The sequence below is a fragment of the Bactrocera neohumeralis genome, chromosome 6, assembly GCF_024586455.1.
Source record: "Bactrocera neohumeralis isolate Rockhampton chromosome 6, APGP_CSIRO_Bneo_wtdbg2-racon-allhic-juicebox.fasta_v2, whole genome shotgun sequence".
Taxonomy (NCBI): Eukaryota; Metazoa; Arthropoda; class Insecta; order Diptera; family Tephritidae; genus Bactrocera; species Bactrocera neohumeralis.
Window position 1 is genome coordinate 22,214,043 of NC_065923.1, and position 19,623 is coordinate 22,233,665.

Here is a 19,623-nt window from a genome sequence, read left to right on the forward strand (position 1 = left end):
AAGTAGATATGTATAGTATCTATGTACGTAAAGTACATTTTTATACTTCGCTGATATGAGTAGTTTTATTACCCGAAATTGCTTTATTGCTGCGGTCGGGTTTTCTGATGCTGATGGTAAATTTCTAATGGCTCTATTCGGCTATACATATATTTATTTATGTATATATTTTTTTAACACATTTATTTTAGAAGATCGTGCAGTACTTGAGGTTTTATGAGACTTACAGTATCTAACAAAAATTTGACTTTTTCAAAGGAATATCGGATAGGTTACTCACTAATGAGTATTTTGTGGAAAATTATCAGATATTAATTAATTTCTACTTTCTTGATGCTTGATATAAATACATATATAGTATGCTCTATGATTTTTCGATCCGTAATTTAGGTTTTGTAAAACAAGTTTTTATTATATTCAAAATTGGTTGCTTTTGGGGCGACAGAATCAAGCGAATGATTATTCGAATGCATTATTGTTTTTAGTTCTCTCGGAAAGCTACCATATTTGTGGTTTTTAGTCATCAGAGATTATCTAGGCAGTCATGTTGCGAAGCTCAGACACTGGTTCTTGTTACAGTAGGCAACATCTCCCTTATTATTTAAAAAAATACCCATCTTTTGTTAAGATCTTAGAGGCGATCCGTTTATACGAAATGCAGAGGGATCAATCTGATGTTTTTGAGAACTTTTTTCACTGTTGAAAGAGGTGGTTAAGATATTTTCTAACATTTCCGCCTCTTAATCTAGTTCTTCCAAATTACTGATTGTATTTTGAGCCTACTTGCTTCTAAGCTTTTTGTTGCTATCTTGGTAAATTTATCCATACTGTATTCCTGAGATTTTGATGTTGAAGGGAAGTACTGGATTTCTCAAGAATGCTCAAGAGTATCCATGAATGAGCCGACATAGATGGGTCCTCAGACACTTTCCAGTCACCGACGATCAGGCTACCTGATTTTTTTGTTAACCGGAGATCTTCTTCCCAACTTTGCCACTGAGAGTGGGCAAATTATCGAATTCCTTATAGCAAACAGATATTTATGTTAGTCGAGATTTTTCGGTATTGCAATACTGACGTTGAAACCTTTTATTCGATAACCAACATCGCTGAGCTAAAAATTGCCGAATTTTCTGACAATTGGAGAGTTCTACTAGATTAAGACTCAAGTTTGAATGGGTTTAAGCACCAGCCTCTTCTTGACAAAATATCGTCCGCGGACGTCTGAGCTACCACCCACTTTTGAGAGTCGCACTCGCTGTTACTAAGGCGATTTTAAAGCATACTGATACATATAGATGTATAATATATATGTATGTATATGTATGTATATATTTCTTTCTATAAATATTTACGCAACATTTCTGTGTCCTCTCTCAGCACTTTAATTTATTTCTAATGCATCGCATTAAGAACTTTTCCATTTGCTAATCCATCATCGTGCGAAGTTGCCATTCAAAGCGAGAAACAAAAATACGAAAAAAGGTTGAGATAAGAAGCAAATTACGCCATTCAAGATTTGAGTGGAAACGGACAGCAGCAATAAGATTCTACTAACCAAGTGGGTATGGCACAGTGTCCACAAACGAGTCTATCTGTCTGTGTGTGTGTGCTTTGTGTAGAGAATTTGTTTGCGCTTATCCTTGCTGGCAATCCACTTCAATTCATTTCAACTTTTAATGTAAATTCACTGCGGCCAAAGCAGGAAAAGGGTTAATGCGCTCCAGCAATAAAGAAAAGGCGCAGCCATGGTAAAGACTTAGCGCGTCCGCTCGTCTAAGACGGAGCGAAATACAACGAAAAAGCACAGCACCTTTCGGGTGTTGCAACTAATTTCAGCGTTTTGTGGGGCGGATTTTTGTATTTTTGATTAATGATTCAAAGTTTGCTTATTTTTAATTCAGCTACTCACAGCTGAAAGGATGCGCCGCGTCGTGCAACACTTCCTTTTGTTCGCCAGCGCCGCCGCTGGAGAGCGTATTTATGTGCGGCGAAAGAAAGCGCAAACGACTCTTAAGAGCGTCCAAGTAATTTTCCCTTTTTTTAATTAAAATTCAAAATTATACACGTTTAGTAGTGTGCGCGACGCTGGCTGTGGGCCGCCTAAGGAGTTGTGCATTGCTTGTGTCGGGGTTCTTTTCTGGGAATTTTGTCATTTATAAATTGGAAAAGTTTCTTAAGCAGAAATTTATCATTTCATGCTGTAAAATAAGTGATTTGTATGCCTTTATGTGAGTTTGGTTATATTTTCGGTTGCTGCTCCGTGCAGCAGCCCTTTTATGCCAGCCCGTAATAATTATCATATTTTTTCGTGGCTTTCCTTCTTATCCTTCTTCGCTATATTTTCTTTCGATTTGTTCCGAAACAAACTGACAGCGCAACCATAATTTCCTTCGCTCGTGTAATTCATTAGCAACCCGACGCTAAGACTGTCAGAGGCAGCCAGTAAAGACAACAAACAACTGGCGCTCGGGATCGGAAATGTCCTTTTTCGTTTTCTTACCCCCTTGTTCAAGCTCACTTTTCGTGATGTCACTGTATTGCTTTCTTCATTTAGTTTTATTCCTGATTTTTTACTGCTTTTCAGTAGTTGTTGTGGTGTTTTTTTGTATTTTTCTATTTTTTCGATGTTCTTGGCGCTGTTGGCAGAGACAAAGAAATTAAATGAGGATTGTTATATCTGTCTTGGACCAAATATACGTAGGTGCACTATTGTGGTTATGAAATACGGAAGAGAAAGTCATCACATGTTCCAGACCCCCATCTAACTCCATCGCTGTTGTTATAATCTTGGACATTTTAAAAAATTAATCTTGGTTCTGATTTGTGACGAGTTTGTGGACCCTGACCATACATTTTTGATTCATCTTTGGAAATTACCAATTATTTTGAGTCCGAAATCACTTTTAGATTTCTTTTTTGAGAGCGGGAGACAAAATATTGCGCAACTCTGCAAAAAGAAAGCAGTGAATATAATTACAAATGTCTCTCTTTCAAATTCCGACTCTATGATTTCTTCTTCATTGACTCTACAACCGTGGTCGATCTGTGCCGAGAGTACAAAACTTCGGTCGTTGCGTCTATCCTCTTCGATATCACGCAAGTTGTACATCCCAAGTGCAGACAGGTCCTTATGTACTTCTTCCTTCAATTGGATCTTGGTCCACCCATATATCTCGAATCAGAGAAGGTTTTCATTGGAGCATCATTGTACGCATGGAACGACTTAGCTTAACCAGCGCATTCGTTGAATTTTAATGCGCTTAACTATATCCCTGTCGTCGTAGAGCTCATACAGTTCGTTAATCGAGCGACTCCAAAGACCCTGCGGAGCATAGTTCTCTCGAATGTTCCAAGCGATTTCTCATTTTGGTTCGTCTGCGTAAATGTTTCTGCAACGTATGATGGAAAGGCAAGAGTAAGAATCTAAGGACTAAATTTTGTTCGTCAAAAGAAGATTCTGTTATTTTTTATCCAACTTTTCAGATGGATCAGAAGTGAAAACAAGGATCATACCAGCACTGTTTTTGGCATTTCGAGAGTAGTTGGCTACGATTCTTCGATTTTCTATGAAATATATTATATTAAAATATTATTATTAAGATCCCAGTCAGAGTAGAGACTTTCCGACATTGTAACGTTGAGTTTCAAGCTTCCCTTTATAACAGCAACCTCGCCGAACTAAGAAACTGACTTTCTACCTTATTTCTAGCTTATTAATGTAGTCTATATATGTACATCGAATAATTAGCTTAACACCGATTGCAAGCAGCTAAGAAGCTTCGCATAGATATCTATATATAGATAAACGTCTCCAATGGAACAAATTTCGAATGTCTTCGGCCGGTGGATAACCTCTTGGGGTATCGTGACTTAAAAATATTATTATTTTTTAGTAGTTTTCGTTCATAGTTTACCTCGTTGGTTATCAAAACTAAACAAATTGTAAAAATTTTTCTTAAGTACCACCCTAATGTGCATGCGAACACTTGCAAATCTCGACATCTTTCCACATTTGTGCCACATGCGTGGTCTGTTGTACTTTCCTACACTCGCTCCCCATACCTTATGGCCGCCGAGACTTCTACAACTATTGCGCCAAGCCCACCTTAAGCCCCGGCATTTACATTTTTTATTGTTACACATTTAGCCTTTTTATTACATATGCACATACACATTAATATAGATCTGTATATATTTGTTTGCCGCAGCCAACGCGCTGCAAATCCGCCACGTCGCGTCTGGCTTGACCCTACGTGCTTGATCCTCGTTAAACGATCGGCACAACTGCACCGCTCAACCGCAACCAACAACAGAGATTCGCATTTTTTATGCGCTGCGTTGTTGTTGGCTGCCACACAACCAATACCTTGCCGCGACTCCTGCGTACTGGGCGCGCCCCAGCACCAGCGCTACCGGAGCCAGTGACGCAGCCACGCAGACACATTCAGTTGCACAGCGAAAACAACACGCTGGAAATATATTCAGATTTGTTTTCCGGTAACATTGCTGTGCGGTTACCCATTCATTCTCGTGTTAGGGTAGGCAAGGGTTCTTTGTGCAAATTGCCAGTTGTGGCCTTATGGTGCCAGGCTGCTAACCATCGGCTGCATCTGCTCGCTCGCCACTCTTTGCTGTTATTGGATTTGCTGTTGTTGTCTTAGGTTCGCGTCCTTCAATTGTTTGGCTTTTGCGTACTTTTGCGTTGTTGCTGTTGTTGTGTTGATTTTTTTGTCTGTGCCTCCTTACTCATTATTGCTTATACTTGTGGTCTTTCTTCTCAAGATCTGACTTCTTGCGCACTGTTTTTTGTTGCTTTGCTGTTGTTGTGATTTGTTTTTTTTTCGTGTTTTGTCGATTTCCTGAATGAAAGGGAAACAATGGGAACTCGAAGTGGGTTTGTAGGATCACTTTCGATTTTCAACAGCCGTGCGTCTGCGCATAGCAGTAGTTGGACGCGCATAATGAGTTCGTATTTATTTACAAGAAGTGCGTTGATCTGTGATAGCCGCAGCCAACCGCTCAGGTTCGTTAACTGCAAACATGACCGCGGCCACGACGACAGGTTCACAGGAGATCACCGGCGATCACAGTTGCGCGCTGGCAGTTGCAGGGACACAATCACTGAGATCTTCGACAGATAGGATTGCTTATGTATTGGTGTATGTATGCGTGCGTGTGTGTGCATATCCGTTGTGAAAATCGAACATGTGTTTCGGTATTGTAAATTACACTGTTGTGTAAAAAAGGTGAGAGATGCTGTAAGAAATGTAGTGATAAATCTGTTGGCGGAAAATCACGTGCAAGCTGTTGGCGAGGGGGAAGCCGAGGCATTATTTATATGTTTATTTGTTGAGAAAAGAACAGACAGCTCGTTATGTATGGGTAATCGCTTGTATCGCCAGACGCTCTCGGTTTCAAGCTGTTTGTTTTCGCTCGACGTAATGTGCGTGTAAATAATTGAAAATCCTACAGATGAAGATAAATTGAAGGCGGATACGCTTGGGATAGGTAATGTCTGCGAAGATCGATGGACTTGTGAGTTGCTCATATTTTTACACATATTGTAAATATACATACCTACATTCTATGAATATTTTTCTGACGTTTTGAAAAAAGATTTCATTTATTGCTGTAATTGTGCAGCAAGTGTTGCACATGTGGCGCAGAAGAAGAAGAGAAATTGGTTTGCTGCATTACGCTGATATAATTAATAAGTGTTACGGTCTTTTAGAGACTATAAATTATGTTGGTATTACAGGTTTCTATGAGCGTGGAAGTATTCCCCAAATCAATGAGTAATTAAGCATAAAATAAAATTATTTGAAGTTTCTCGGCCTTAAAATGTTGTGCTCATTGAAAATGAAGTGGGAATATTTCCAGCAGAATAATAAGTATATCGTAACAGCACTTCATAAGTTTAAAGACGAAAAAAGACGATATAATAGAAATCTCTCATATGAAACAAAATTTGAGTTTTGGGTATAAAGTGGTTATATATTGGTTATAAAATGCTTATATATTGGTTATGAAATGGTTATTTATTGGTTATATTTTAGTTATAAAATGCTTATATATTGGTTATGCAATGGTTATATATCGGTTATATCTGACAGCGGAAACTAAAATTTAGTGCTCCATATATGTAATACGATGTAGCGAATCGTAAGCAATAAAAAAGTCTATTTCGATTTTTTTTAAGATACGTTGTTTTGCATTTTAGGTGACGACATGTATTTTTCAGAATTCGAGAGAAAACAAGAATGAGCTTTAACTTCGGCTGAAATGAAATCACAGTCCCTTTACAGATAACTTTTTTATTATATAAGGCTATATGCTATAGTAGTCCGATCCAGACAATGTACTTGGTGATTATAACCTTGCCTTGTAGAATAATCTAAGTCGAATTTCGTAAAAATATCTTGTAAAATAAAAAAAGTTTTCCATGCAAAGACTTGATTTTGACAATTATTTATGGTAGCTATATACTACAGTGAAACGCTATCCGTGGTTGTGACAAATAAAGAACCCTTTTTATGGCGATTTTTTTGAAGTTGAAACAGCATCCATCCACCATCGTGCCTTTTACCAAGAGAAGGTCTCCACCGGGCCTAAGAACCTTAACCTTTGACAGCAGAGAGATTACAAATGAGGCCAAATATCTGTGTCACTTTGGATTCCAGTCTTCGGTGGAAACAGCATGTAGATGTGACCATTGTTAAAGCTAGAAAAGCAACCATGCATGACTGACGGCAAAACTAGAAGTACTAGAAGTCATGCTGTCATGGAACTCACACCGCTCCACTTAGTCATCACTCAAATAGCCAAATATATATCACTTCAACTAACGAGTGAAGGGTATGAAAAAGGAAAGTTAGCCTCGTCCTAACAAATGAAGGCCTTAAGTAATTAAACGCCACTAGCTCTTCTCCCAAGGAACATCATTAACGCAAGATTAAACTTCACAAAGAATTTAGTAAGGCTGAATCTTTCTTGATCTACTACTAAGCGATATCACTATTAAATGGTACTCTGGCGCCTCGAAAAAGTCGTAAGACATAAATCGTACGACCGCGTACCAAACTTTCCATACCTAAGTTCCCTTTTGCGAGTATTCCTGAGCAGAAGTCCTGCTATAAGTCGGTCTGTAGAGATAAATCTCCAAAGCAACTATCACAATGAAAGTATTGCCATACCCAGTCAGATGATCTAGAGACACTTAAAGCGATCTCAGCTTACGAGACTATATCGCTATTGGTGCAGGAGTGCATGGAACGGCTATATAACTTATCGGTTTGCAACAAATTCAGCTTATCCGGATACCAGTTCACAGGGTGGAATCGGGAAGTAACTGAGGAACTGTCCTTTTCCGCATCCAGGATGTTGGAACCGGAATTCTGCATTGTGATTGCGCCTCATGTCATTAAGGATCAAAGCTCTCATAGCCTTAAAAGCACCATGCAAGATATCGACATTTATGGAAAATTGTATTCGATGTGACAGAGAGGAGCGAACATAAGATCATAGAACGCGGCGCATGTCCTAATTTACTACTATCTAACTGCAGAAAGACAGCATTTAGAAATTTGAGGATTATTTCAAAGTGCTTCAAAGATTCTAGCAGCTTCTTGAGAATCTAGTGACCTTTACGGCTTTCTAGTAGTTTGATATTAATCACATTGTGTTTTGAAAGCTTAATTTTGGTTAGAAATGACTTGTCCTCACAGGGAAGTATTTGCGATGGGTTCGTCAGTGGATTGTAATGTTTCTTCGACAGTTTTATTTCTAGACTTTCGAATGATTTTCTCAAATATCGCGGAGAGAGCTATACTCGTTCTATACTTTAATAAAATGTGATCAAATTTGACTCGATGTCATTAGATCGTTACCTAGTCCTAGCATTGACACTCTTCATACCCAAAACATTAACTAATATATTGAATCAGTCCATAAGATATACTGAGATGCTCTGCTATCTCTCCAATGCTAACATGGCCAGTTTCAGGGACTTTTTCGATGTTCAACAACTGAGGTAGTTGGACGACTCGCATAATTTCTAGATTTTTTTCCTGCATTTGAAGAGTATTCTCAATTGACCTCAATTTGTATTCCCCAACGAAGAAAAATTAAGAATATTTTCACATTGACAACATTGTAACAATACTTTATCTCTAAAAGACCCCTACCGACAGAGCACACACACACACACAAATCCACTCAATAATTGCAAGCAAGTATTTTTCAACAAAACTGTCATACAAATATTTTTATTGGTCTAATTGATTCTCGGGAAAATATTCCACAAAACCGAGAAATGAAGCAATGAAGTCGATATTTTGTTCATGTCCGTTCGACAACTTCTACACTTCTACCTTCGGCGCAACGTTGGACATTGTGTTGCTGCTTGCTGCTGCCTTGCAACGGTTGCACATTGTTGCAACATACCAACAACGGCTTCCGATCGCACGTCGCGGCCAGTAGCTGGCTTTTGTCATTGCTGCCGGTGTTGCGGCGGCGCACACAGGTTTGCTTGTATACACGTGTGTCTGGTCGACCGGGGTTCGCCAGCAGCTGTTAGACAGTTGAAAACAAGGACAGATTTTTTCACTTAAACTGCTCCGTTGTTGTTGTATAGCTTGTTGCGCTGCTGCATACAGCGTAATGTTGCTCCATTCCATTTCATGTATCACAGTTGCGCCACAAACCCTTCGAACCGCGCGCTTCCCTTCAGTAAATGTGTGTTCATATGTATGTATGTACGTTAAAAGCGATTTGTTGTAATTTCGCAACGATTTCGATTTTTCCCACAGGGCACATAGCTTTTGTTTCGGTCACTTGATTGTTGTGCGGAGTTGAACGACTGGCGTCTGATAGCTCGTTGCAAGGACTGACTGACTGAAATTTCGTAATCACTGACAGTTTCGTTTGAGTTTGGGCTGACTTTTGGTATTTGAGACTTGTCTTCCCAAATGGTGGTTGTCAAAATGGTAGACCTAGTACATAAGTATATAATTGAGTGCTCGTATCTGTGTCGGTGAACGATTTTAGTTACTAGAGAACTCAGGAAAATATAGTATTTTTTAGATGCTTGATACTCATTTCTGCAAAATTTTTCCCCAGACCATTTTCGGGGTTGTTACTTATAGAGTAATTTATCTTCAAATAGAGGATCAAAGGAAGATATCAGCAACCGTATAAAGAAGGCTTTGCTTTCGGCGTCCTTAATGTGGTCTGGAGCTCCTAGATCATTACGTTGGGTACCAAAATATAAAATATTCAACTCAAATTCAAAATAGAAATATTCAAAGTCCACACTTCTATATGGCTGCGAAACTTGGACTCTCTTAGAATCTTACATCCAAAAGTTGCAAGTTTGCACAAACCGATGCCTTGTCAAAGTTTGCCACATTTTCTGGCCGATCACTGTCTCTAAAGCGGACTTATGGTCCCGCACAAATGAACACAACTGCGGGTCGAAATTCCTAGAGGAAGCCCCATTGTCCATTGGAAATTTTCTGAGATGAGTTCCAGACGCAGTCAACCGAAATGCTACCGACTGGAGTGCCCAAGACAGCCAATGGAAAGGCCGACCTGCTCTAACCCGGAGAATGAATTTTGACATTGAAATGTCTAAGATCCAAAAAATTTGGAGTCAAATCAAGCGTGCTAGCGTGAGTTCGAAATAAATGGAAGAGTCTCCTGTGACCCTTTGGCTCTCGCGCAGTCATAGAATATATTATATTTTTTTAGTTTGTCTTACGAATGGTTCATTTGATATGTATTCGAGTCGTTAAAGTGAATCGGAAATGGATAACTCCATAATCGAGCTCGGTACTCAAATTATCGATTAAAGGTTGTCTTAAATACTAAAGTTTTTCCCTTAATTTACGGTCATACCATAGTATTTTTTAACAAACGTGGGGTAATCAAAAAGGAAGTATTGAGATATTCCCACCTCCTCTTCTGCCATACAGCTTCTGCTGCATACATCCGTTAATTTATAGTCAGTTATCAACTTATAAGCAAGAACTCCGATATAGATCTCTTACGATCGATCTTGGACCAAAAAGATCTTGCGACAGCGCATGAACAGATGGTAGCTCAGCATTGGCCAAGCTTTCGTGAAGTTCAGCTAAGCACTAGAGCACCGATTCCATCCAAATGATGGCTTATCTTACCAGGTCTTCAGCTTTTCAGTTACCTGCCACATATACTAGTCTTATCAAAAGTGCTCGCTGCCCATCTGTAAAGATGTTCACTGCTGAAATTGATAGAGAGTCCCATACAATTTACCCTTTTCCCAAGCTTTGACCCATGCGTAAAGAAGCTCAGTGCTACCTTCGTCCAAAGGGTCGAGTGGCACCTTTTTAAAGTATGTGTTTTGATTTGATGCTAGAAAATGGTTGGCCAGGTCCTTTGGACAATTTGTTGGATTTTAGGGAGGGGTTTTGAGAACCGAAATATATTACTGAACCGAGACTTTCTCATGTTATCCTGAAGTAAGGGCTCATTTTGGAGAATGTATACACTATGTATACACCAATTAGTCATTTTTTGCGATATCCATCTGAAATTTTGCATACTTTCTTTTCTCCCAACAATGCTATTGAGTTGTCGGAACCATTGATATAGGAGCTCTATAACATATAGCTGTCATACAAACTGAACTGTCGGAGTCAAGCGCTTGTATGGAAAACTTTTTCATTTCACGAAGTATCTTCAAGAAATTGAGTAGTTATTGTTTTTCAAGGAAACGCTATAATCTCCAGTGAAATTGTTAAAATCGGACCACTATAACCTGTAGCTGTCATACAAACTGGCCGGTCAAAATCTAAGATCTTTAAAGTTAAAGGTCTTTTTATACGCACATATGCCATAAGAAATGCACCTGTGAAGGGTATTACAACATCGGTGCTGCAATAAACGTGTTTTTTTTTGTTTTTGTAAACTTTTTCGAACCTGTGGTAGTTCCGGCTATACAAAGCCAACAACTTCGAGAGTGTATTACATGCGAGGCTCACAAGAATTATCGAACTTTTGTTCGTTCCGACACATTTTTACACATCTGTACATATATATAGTATGTGCGAGTACTTTCAAATATATATACAAATAACTATATAATATAAAGTATATACATATGTATATGTACAAGAAGGTTTGTTAGTCAGCTTCAGGTGAGTGCGCCTGCCAGCGCTGTAGAAGCATATCTTCCCAAACTTTTACACATGAAAAACTAAATGTACATATATACATACCTATGTATGCCATATATACATATATGTATGTATGTACACACATACACCTGCATGTAGGCGCACTTTGGCAGCGATGCGAAGTTATTTTGTTACGGCGACAGCGCATACCGCCTCTCGAGCATTTTATTTCTTCGCATGAATTGCTCCAATACCACATGCTGCCCCCACCGCGCCGCCACAAGCCGCGACAAGCCTGCTCGATTAAGCGTTCTTTGTTATTTTTGTTGGCTTTGGGTTTATTTCATTTTATTGCATTGTCTGCCACATATTGCCTGCGTTGGCTTTGTGGTCCTTCTGCAGTGCAGCGCCGCTTCTGCTTGTTGTTGTTGCTGATTGGAGTTGATGCTGCCTTTTATTATTTTCGGTTAGTCTGCGTTCACGTGTCGGCTGTCTGCCCCAAAGTCGCATGCATTTCGGCTTAAGAGCCGCCGTTCGCCCGGAGCTGGAGTTCATTAAATTGTGTGTGTGTGTGCGCCACTCGGTCGGCTCCACGGCATTATCGGTCCATGGCACTGGGTTTTGGAGTTATTTGCCTTTTTAGTTTTGTTTGTTTATTTTTTTAAATTTTTTGTTGTTGTTATTGCGTTTACCCACTTTGCTTTGCTGCACTTTTATTTTTCATGCTGCTGCGCTCGCTTTTTTTATTGCTCGCGTATTTGGCAAATTTGCCCATCTCGATGACTTCGTGTGCGCCGCCGCGTCGCCGTCGCGTTGTGTCGCTGCCGTGTTGCACTTTATTTGGTTTCGCTTTTAATTTGTTGTTGATTTTTTCAGCTCAGTTCAGCTGAGTTGTTTGCATTTCGTGCTCTTTACGTTTTTCATTTATTTTTCCACATTGCAATAAATTTGTCATACCCTGAACGGGGTATACTAAGTTTGCCAGGTCTGTATTAAGCGATATAGCACCTCAATTTTTGAGATATCAATCTGAAAATTTGTACACGTTCTTTCCTCTCCAAGCAGCAGCTCATTTGTCGGAATCACCGATTTCGGATCACCACAGCATATAGCTGCCATACAAACTGAACGATCAGAATCAAGTTCTTGTATGGAAAACTTTTTCATTTCAAGAGGTATCTTCAAGAAATTTAGTAAATATTATTTTCCATAACGAAGCTATAATCTCCGCTGAAATTTTTCAGATCGGACTTCTAGAGGATATAGCTGTCATACGAAAAGATCGGTAAAAATTAGGTCTTTGTATGGAACACTTTTTTACTTTCCAAGATATCTTCATAAAATTTGGCAGGTGTTATTTTTCTGAACAATTATATAATCTCCAAACAAATTGTTCAAATCGGTTTACTATAACATATAGCTGCCATACAAACTAATTGATCACAACCAAATGCTTGTATGAAAAATTGTTTCATTTTACGAGATATTCTCACGAAATTTGGCTCAGGTTATAACTTTAGGCATCGCTATATTATCCGAAGAAATATTACAGATCGGATCACTACAGCATGTAGTTGCCATACAAAATTACCTTTAAAAATCAAGAAAAGCTACTTTTTATACCCTTATGCGCTATAAAAAAATCACCTGTGAAGGGTATTATAACTTCGGTGTAGCCAAAGTTAATCTTTTTTCTTGTTTTGTTGTTGTTTGCAGCAAAAATGAGGCGAAGACGAAAAGTATTTTGCGTCCAAGGTTAAAGGCAAGTGTTTGCGCAGGTTTGTGTGTGTATGTGTGTGTGTTGTGTATACTTATTGCTGGCAAGCGCTACGATCCCAGCATTTTTATATTTTCAGAATCTCGAAATAATTTCATTTTACTCCCATTTTCGCATTTTGGGAGTTTCTTGTGCGATTTTTACTCTTTTTCTTCAACAAAAATTCTCAGGAAGCTTCCCTAAGCTGCACACTCACACACATACATACATGCATTAAAGCAGCGCTTATGCCGGTATGTGCGGTTGTGGGACTGCGTGTGGAGTGTGTGTCATCAAACAGGCTTCAACGAACTGGAATGGGTACTTTGGCCCTGCAGAAAGCCCAACAAATTTTATTTTCGTATTTTACTTGGAAACTGCGGTCAAACTGTTTTTTTGACGGAGTTTTTGTTTCTTCCTGCATTTTTGCTTGTTCAAGATTCTTGTATACTTTCTGGACATTTTTTTATTTTCTGGACCTTTTTTATTTATTTTGTGAACTTTTTTTCTGGATTTTTGTTTTTTGTTTTGCTTCTACTCCTCCTGCCGTAAAGTGAGAGATTGCCCAAAAATGAACGAAACAAATTGCTCTGACAGTAACCGAAAATAATATCAAGGAACGGGTTTCGTTGTCGTTCGGCTGTCTTAATGCGGAGTCATATTTACAAGACGGATCAACATTGTGGACCCGCAATGATGCGTGCAACAAAATGTGGCGCAAACGCACATGCATACTCACATATGGGTTTTGGTATGCTTCACGGTGTTTTCATGTTAATAATTTTTTGTTCTAGTGTTTTGTTGCTTTGGTTGTTGTTGTCGCCGTTTAAACCATACTCGCTGAATTCAACTCAAGCGAGTGATTTATTACGGTTCAAACTAAAAGTGATCAAATTTCGTTGTCATTCCTCACGCGCACCGCACCACACCACGACACACACTGTCACACACATACATACACAAACTTACATCCAACCATGTATAAGCTTCTTCTCGGTTTTTTTCGAGACTTTATGTTATATTTTGATATCAAGTGCAGCATAGTCATCTCCAAAGTTCTTCTTGATGAAGCTGAAACTGTAGATTTCAAGTTGAAGTTGAAGTATTGCTGCCAAGCATGCATGTGTGCGTGTGTGTGTGTGTGAAGCCATTGAAGAGCTGTCAAAATTTGGGCACACCACGAAAATAAATTTCAAATTTAAAGCAGCCGCTTCGCAAACTTATTTAAATTTCTAGTCTGTGAAACTGTGTGTCTGCGAAGTAATCGGACATAATTGTGTGTGCATATTAAATGCTTAAGGTCTGCTAATATTTTTGCACCTTTTTAATGGGATTTTAGGTTATAGGCGTTGATTAGACTAAGATACCTAATTTTTTGCTCTCCAAGCGCTAGAACAGCAGAAATGTTTTCAAATGCTAATTTTTTTCTTCATCAATTGGCAGCTCCACCTTCTTTCAGTTATTTTCGATATTATCAGCGATTAGAAGCTTTCTTTTGACATATTTGCTATCACGATTTCAACAAATCTTCATATGTATGTTCGCAGAAGTACTTCGAGTACACCAAAAATAACAAAATATGTGGATTCTATGAAAGCAACGTAAGTTGATCGCGATTTATGTACCGTTCCCCCGTAATGCTTCTTTATTCACACTCCGGTGGGTGTCTGGTCGTAGCTGGTAATAGAAAAGCCTATGAGCTAGCAAGAATGGCACCCTCACTCCACATACATCGGACTGTGATCTAAGTGAGGATCTAAGAACCCCACTTGCGATTGGCAAGTGATGGTCGACGGCCAGCTTCTCTGTGACTGCGAAATCCTTCTGCCCTCGAATAGAACGCAGGAGATCTACAGAACTACTTGTTCCGAACAAAGTTTATCTTGCTGTTTGACCAATAGGTATTCAAGTTGGAAGGCAAATAGTTCGGCTGTAAATCGTCAAAGTTGTATGGAAGAAGGTGAAATGGAAACATTCATGCACTTCTTTCACTTTTTCCTTCCGCAACTTTTGGAAGACTGAAGTTGAAATATCTCGGCAGTCATAGCTTTGGCAAATTAGGAGACACAGCCGAAACCATAAATTAGTCGAATCAACAAATTTGTGAGCGGCTCAAAGCGCTTATCTCGATTTTTGAGGGATTTTTGATAAGCTTCTTAGGAGTTTTAGATACCACAATGACGTTTTAAGCAGTCGAAGTGAGACGTATGTTACGATCGAACTTTTAATCAAATCTAACTTCAATACTCCAACACCTCTTCAAGCAATATTAATGAATATTGTACGAGAATCCTACTTTCGGGTCGAAATTGTTTTAAAAGTCTTTTATAATCTCTTAAATGTTGAACATTAGTTTCTTTTGAATATTATTTATTTTATTTAATTTTTCTTTAAACAATAAAGGAACCTATTCGGTTTTTTGAAAAGAACAGCTTTCTGCTAGGATTTCCGTTGAATACCTTATATAAGAATTTATGGATACCTCGTTAAAGTGCTGTAACTCCTCGAATTTGTAAATATTTTTGATTATGCCAATCTACTTGCTTATACCAGTTTTTTGTTCGATTCGCCAAACTTTAGATAGATCCAGATAGATTCTTATTCCAATTTGTGGATTTCAAAGTTAAACATATTTACAGCAAAAAGTCGAATTTTTATCCCAATAATTTCGTTTTTGGGATTCAAAATTAAAACATTTCAAAATTAAGAAATTTCAAAATTAAAAATTTTTAAAAATTCAAAATCTAATTCTCATGCAAAGAATAACAATTTTGAGATTTGAAAATTAGGAAATTTAAAATTATTAATTAATTTTTATCCGAAGAATTACGATTTTGGGATTTTAAAATTAAGAAATTTCAAAATTGAAAAATTTCAAAATTAAAAAATTTCGAAATTAAGAAATCTCAAAATTAAAAATTTTCAAAAATTAAAAATCTAATTTTTATCCAGAGAATTATGGTTTTGCAATTTTAAAATTAAGAAATTTCAAAATTAAAAAATTTCGATACTAAGAAATTTCTAACTTTAAAAATTTTCAAAAATCAAAATTTAATTTTTATCCGAAGAATTACAATTTTAGGATTTAAAAATTAATAAATTTCAAAATTATGAAATTAATAAACTACTTTAATCGACTGGGTTTCTGAAAATACTTTCCTTGCCACATTTAACGACACCACAAAGCTTTACTTTCACTTGTGGCAAATAAACTACAAAAAAAAAGTTTTTCCGAATTTAATATGAGATAATTGGGTAAATAAAACTTTTTAGTTGCTCACACACTCGACACATCTCTATATGTATGTTCGTATGTACAGTTATGAAAACAGACTCACCTGAGCCATTGTTGGGCCAAAGATGGCCAGTTGACGGAAAATGCGGCTGATATAACGGATGCTCTGCGCTATGATTAAATAAACCGTAAATTTGGCTAAATTAGACCGCAGGAGTAAATTTGCTGAAGCGCCACAACAACAACAACTGGAACAAAGTGGCCAACTAAAAACGAAAATAAATAAATGCAATGAGTAAATAAATATAAGTGATATATACAGAGTGAGATATAGATATATGTACATATATTGTATGCAAATCTGCTCTAAAGAGTTCCGCAGTTGTAGTTGTATTGTTTGGCTGGAGTTTTTGTTGCAAATGCGGTCATGTGAAAATATTTATGTAAATTTCTAAATTGGCAGTCAGAGACAAATACTCACATTAGGCTATGATATGGTCGAAACAAACATACAGACATACATACAAACAACAACACACACATCCATACATATGTATCGGCAGTGGACATAGAAAACTGTGATGCACGTGTTTGAAAATATGCCAGTCGGAGATTACGTCGATAAACATATGTACATATATGTATGTACATACAAAAATTTGTTGTTGTTGTTGCACATACAAAAGTTTTCAATTTTAAGTGTCGGTTTAGCAGCAACCGCTTGTGGCTCTCCAGCGGTTGTTTGTTGCATATTTTGTTTGGTAGCCATTACCGCCGGTCCCATCGCTGGGCGCAGCTCCCCTCCTGCCTGCGCTGTCATCACTCTATGACCACAAAAATTCCAAAATGCTCCCAAGCGTACGCATTTTGGTCAATTTGCATTTGCGGGTTTAGTATGTTTTGAAAAGCACTAAATTTGAAAACAATAACAATGCGCTTTGTTTGAGGGGTGTGTTAGACGAGCAGCTTTGTTCCCATAACGGTTTGCTATTTGTTGCAAGTAATGCGTGAAATTATGCACATTGCTATAGAGATGTGGACGCTTACTTGTAATTAGTTACGCATAACATAGTAACGCATGGCATAACATAACATAATTAGTAGGTGGCTAAAACAGCTAAAAAAAATCTGTTATGCATGTCTAAAACTATTTTTATTTTACATAAAAAAATTAGGTGGCATCACTGTTTTTAAAAGTTACGAAAATATGTTAAATTAGTAACAGTTAAAAAAATCTGTTACGTATAAAATAATTTTTATTGTATTTAAAAAAATAGGCGGCAACATTGTGTTTAAAACTTATTAAAAGTTACAAAAATATGTTAATTTAGCAACAGTTAAAAAATCTGTTGTGTCTAAAAAAATTTTTATTGCATTAAAAATAGGTGGCAACACTGCTTTTCAAATTTATTAAAAGTTACGAAAATATGTTAATTTAGCAACAGTTAAGAAACACGTTTCATGTCTAAAATTATTTTTATTTTACATAAAAAATTAGGTGGCAACACTGTTTTTAAAATTTATTACATGTTAAGAAAAAATATGCTTAAAACTAAAATAAATAAGTTTCCACCTTTAAAATCATTTTTAATAGAGTATAAAAATTAGGTGGCAACACTAAATTTTCAAATATTGCTATTTTACAATATTTTTTGAGATATGGTAATAAACATTAATTTGAAAACCTTGCTTTGTTCAAAACAGCTCCGAATTGTAACAATCAATAAAGTCTATATCCTCCATATCAGGGACTCCTCCTCCTAGCTTGTTTAAACACAAGTAATCATATGCGTGTCCTCTATGCTGGCCAAAGGAGCAATAGTTTGAGTGCCGAAAAATTTGTTTAGTTGGCATGTTGCATTGGAATACACTATAGTCGAAACACATTGGCATACCGTGCAACCTTTGACTATGTCGCATGCAACAAATGAGCGAACCTTCAGCAACGTTCAAACTGCGCAAGCTCCATTTTGGATTTTTTTTCATGGTTTTTGGTTAAAACAGTCCAGCAAAGCAATTCACCACTTCAACTGGCTCGAGAGCACCTGTATGAGCCGAATTCCACCGGCGAACCGGTTGTCAGAGGACAACTCCATGCCACTTGTGGCTCCGTTGCGTCGTTGCCAAAGACGAACCAGTTCAATGGTTGGATGAACGCTTGACACACTGTTGTTGCTTTTGTTGGTGGCGGCGCAAGAATGCTTTTCAACAAACAAACGAGCAAACAAATAGTAAAATAAGTCCATTTTGAGCTCTTCCAGCCACGAAGTGTTTGGTGTGCGACAATTTGCTTCACCACGAAAGCGCCCATGCCGTTATTTATCAGGTGTGTGGTGACTTTGTCGCTTGCGAACTGCTCTTCAACGCGTTTGGCTGTGTGTGTGTGGTTTAGTGGGTATGGGAGTGTGGTTGTTGGAATTTGTGGTGTGGGCTTCCGAAAATTCGTTAACTTAGGGAGACACATATAAACTTGTGTGTGCTCATATGCGTTATTCTATGGCGCAGTAAGGATATGTGGGTGCTTTTTGGGGCAGATATTATTGGTATATGTGCTTGACTGGAGAAGTGTTGATGTGGCAATAAAGAATAAAGGGTAGTTGTAAGGGTTGTGACGCTGTCTGCTTGGAGTGATAAATTCAATAAGACAAAATAATCTTTGGATAATTCAATTTGAATATTTGTGTATTCATTGGAAAGTTTTTGAATCTCGAAAGGGTTAAAGAAACATTTCAATAAACCCGAAAAATAATATTTGTATTCACAGGGATATCTTTAGCAAGGAGGAAAATTCCTCAAAGAATGAAATTGTTCAAAGATTGCTTTTTAAGAGACGCTTATACTATGTAAAAAAACTTCTAAAAATAACTAAAGAAAATGCAAAAAATAAAAATGAGAAGAATAAAATAAAATATTTGCTAGGAGGAAATTATGATAAAAAGCGCAAAAACATCCAAATAAACTTTGTACTGAAATGTAGGAAATTAACTGTGAATGATGTGAAGTTGGTTGTAGTTTTCCGAAACTACTCTCAGCCTCGATTAGAATAGCTTATTTCTCTTACAAGTTGGAGATTACTTTACATTTAAATTCAATAAACAAGTGTTTTTGATTGCGGTCTGTATGCAGAAACCAAAAGAACGGGAAAATCGCGTATACGTGAAATATTTTACGGATTATTCAGAACAATTTTGCCAAAGAGACTTTGGTCTAAAACAGGTTTCGAACAATCAATTTTTAAGTTTTTTGGAATCATAATAATTTGTTCGGTAGTTGCTGAGACATGCGAATAAAATTTAATAAGTAAATTTATTTTGAAATTCTATTGATCATTTGTCAGAATTGGTCAAATCGGACAACTATATTACATATCTTCCATACAACCGCTATATTTTTTAAACTTCGCAGAAACCGGTTTCAGACACATCGTCTTTTAGGTAAAGATGTTCACAATGATCCGTAGAGCATTTACCGCAAGG

General features: G+C 37.5%; 1 long non-coding RNA gene across 2 annotated transcripts in view; it reads left to right on the forward strand.

The window, feature by feature from the left end:
* The window catches only part of LOC126761698 (uncharacterized), a 166,723-nt gene that overhangs the window by 9,610 nt on the left and 137,490 nt on the right, over positions 1-19,623 (forward strand). The gene's annotated exons all lie outside the window — the stretch shown is intronic.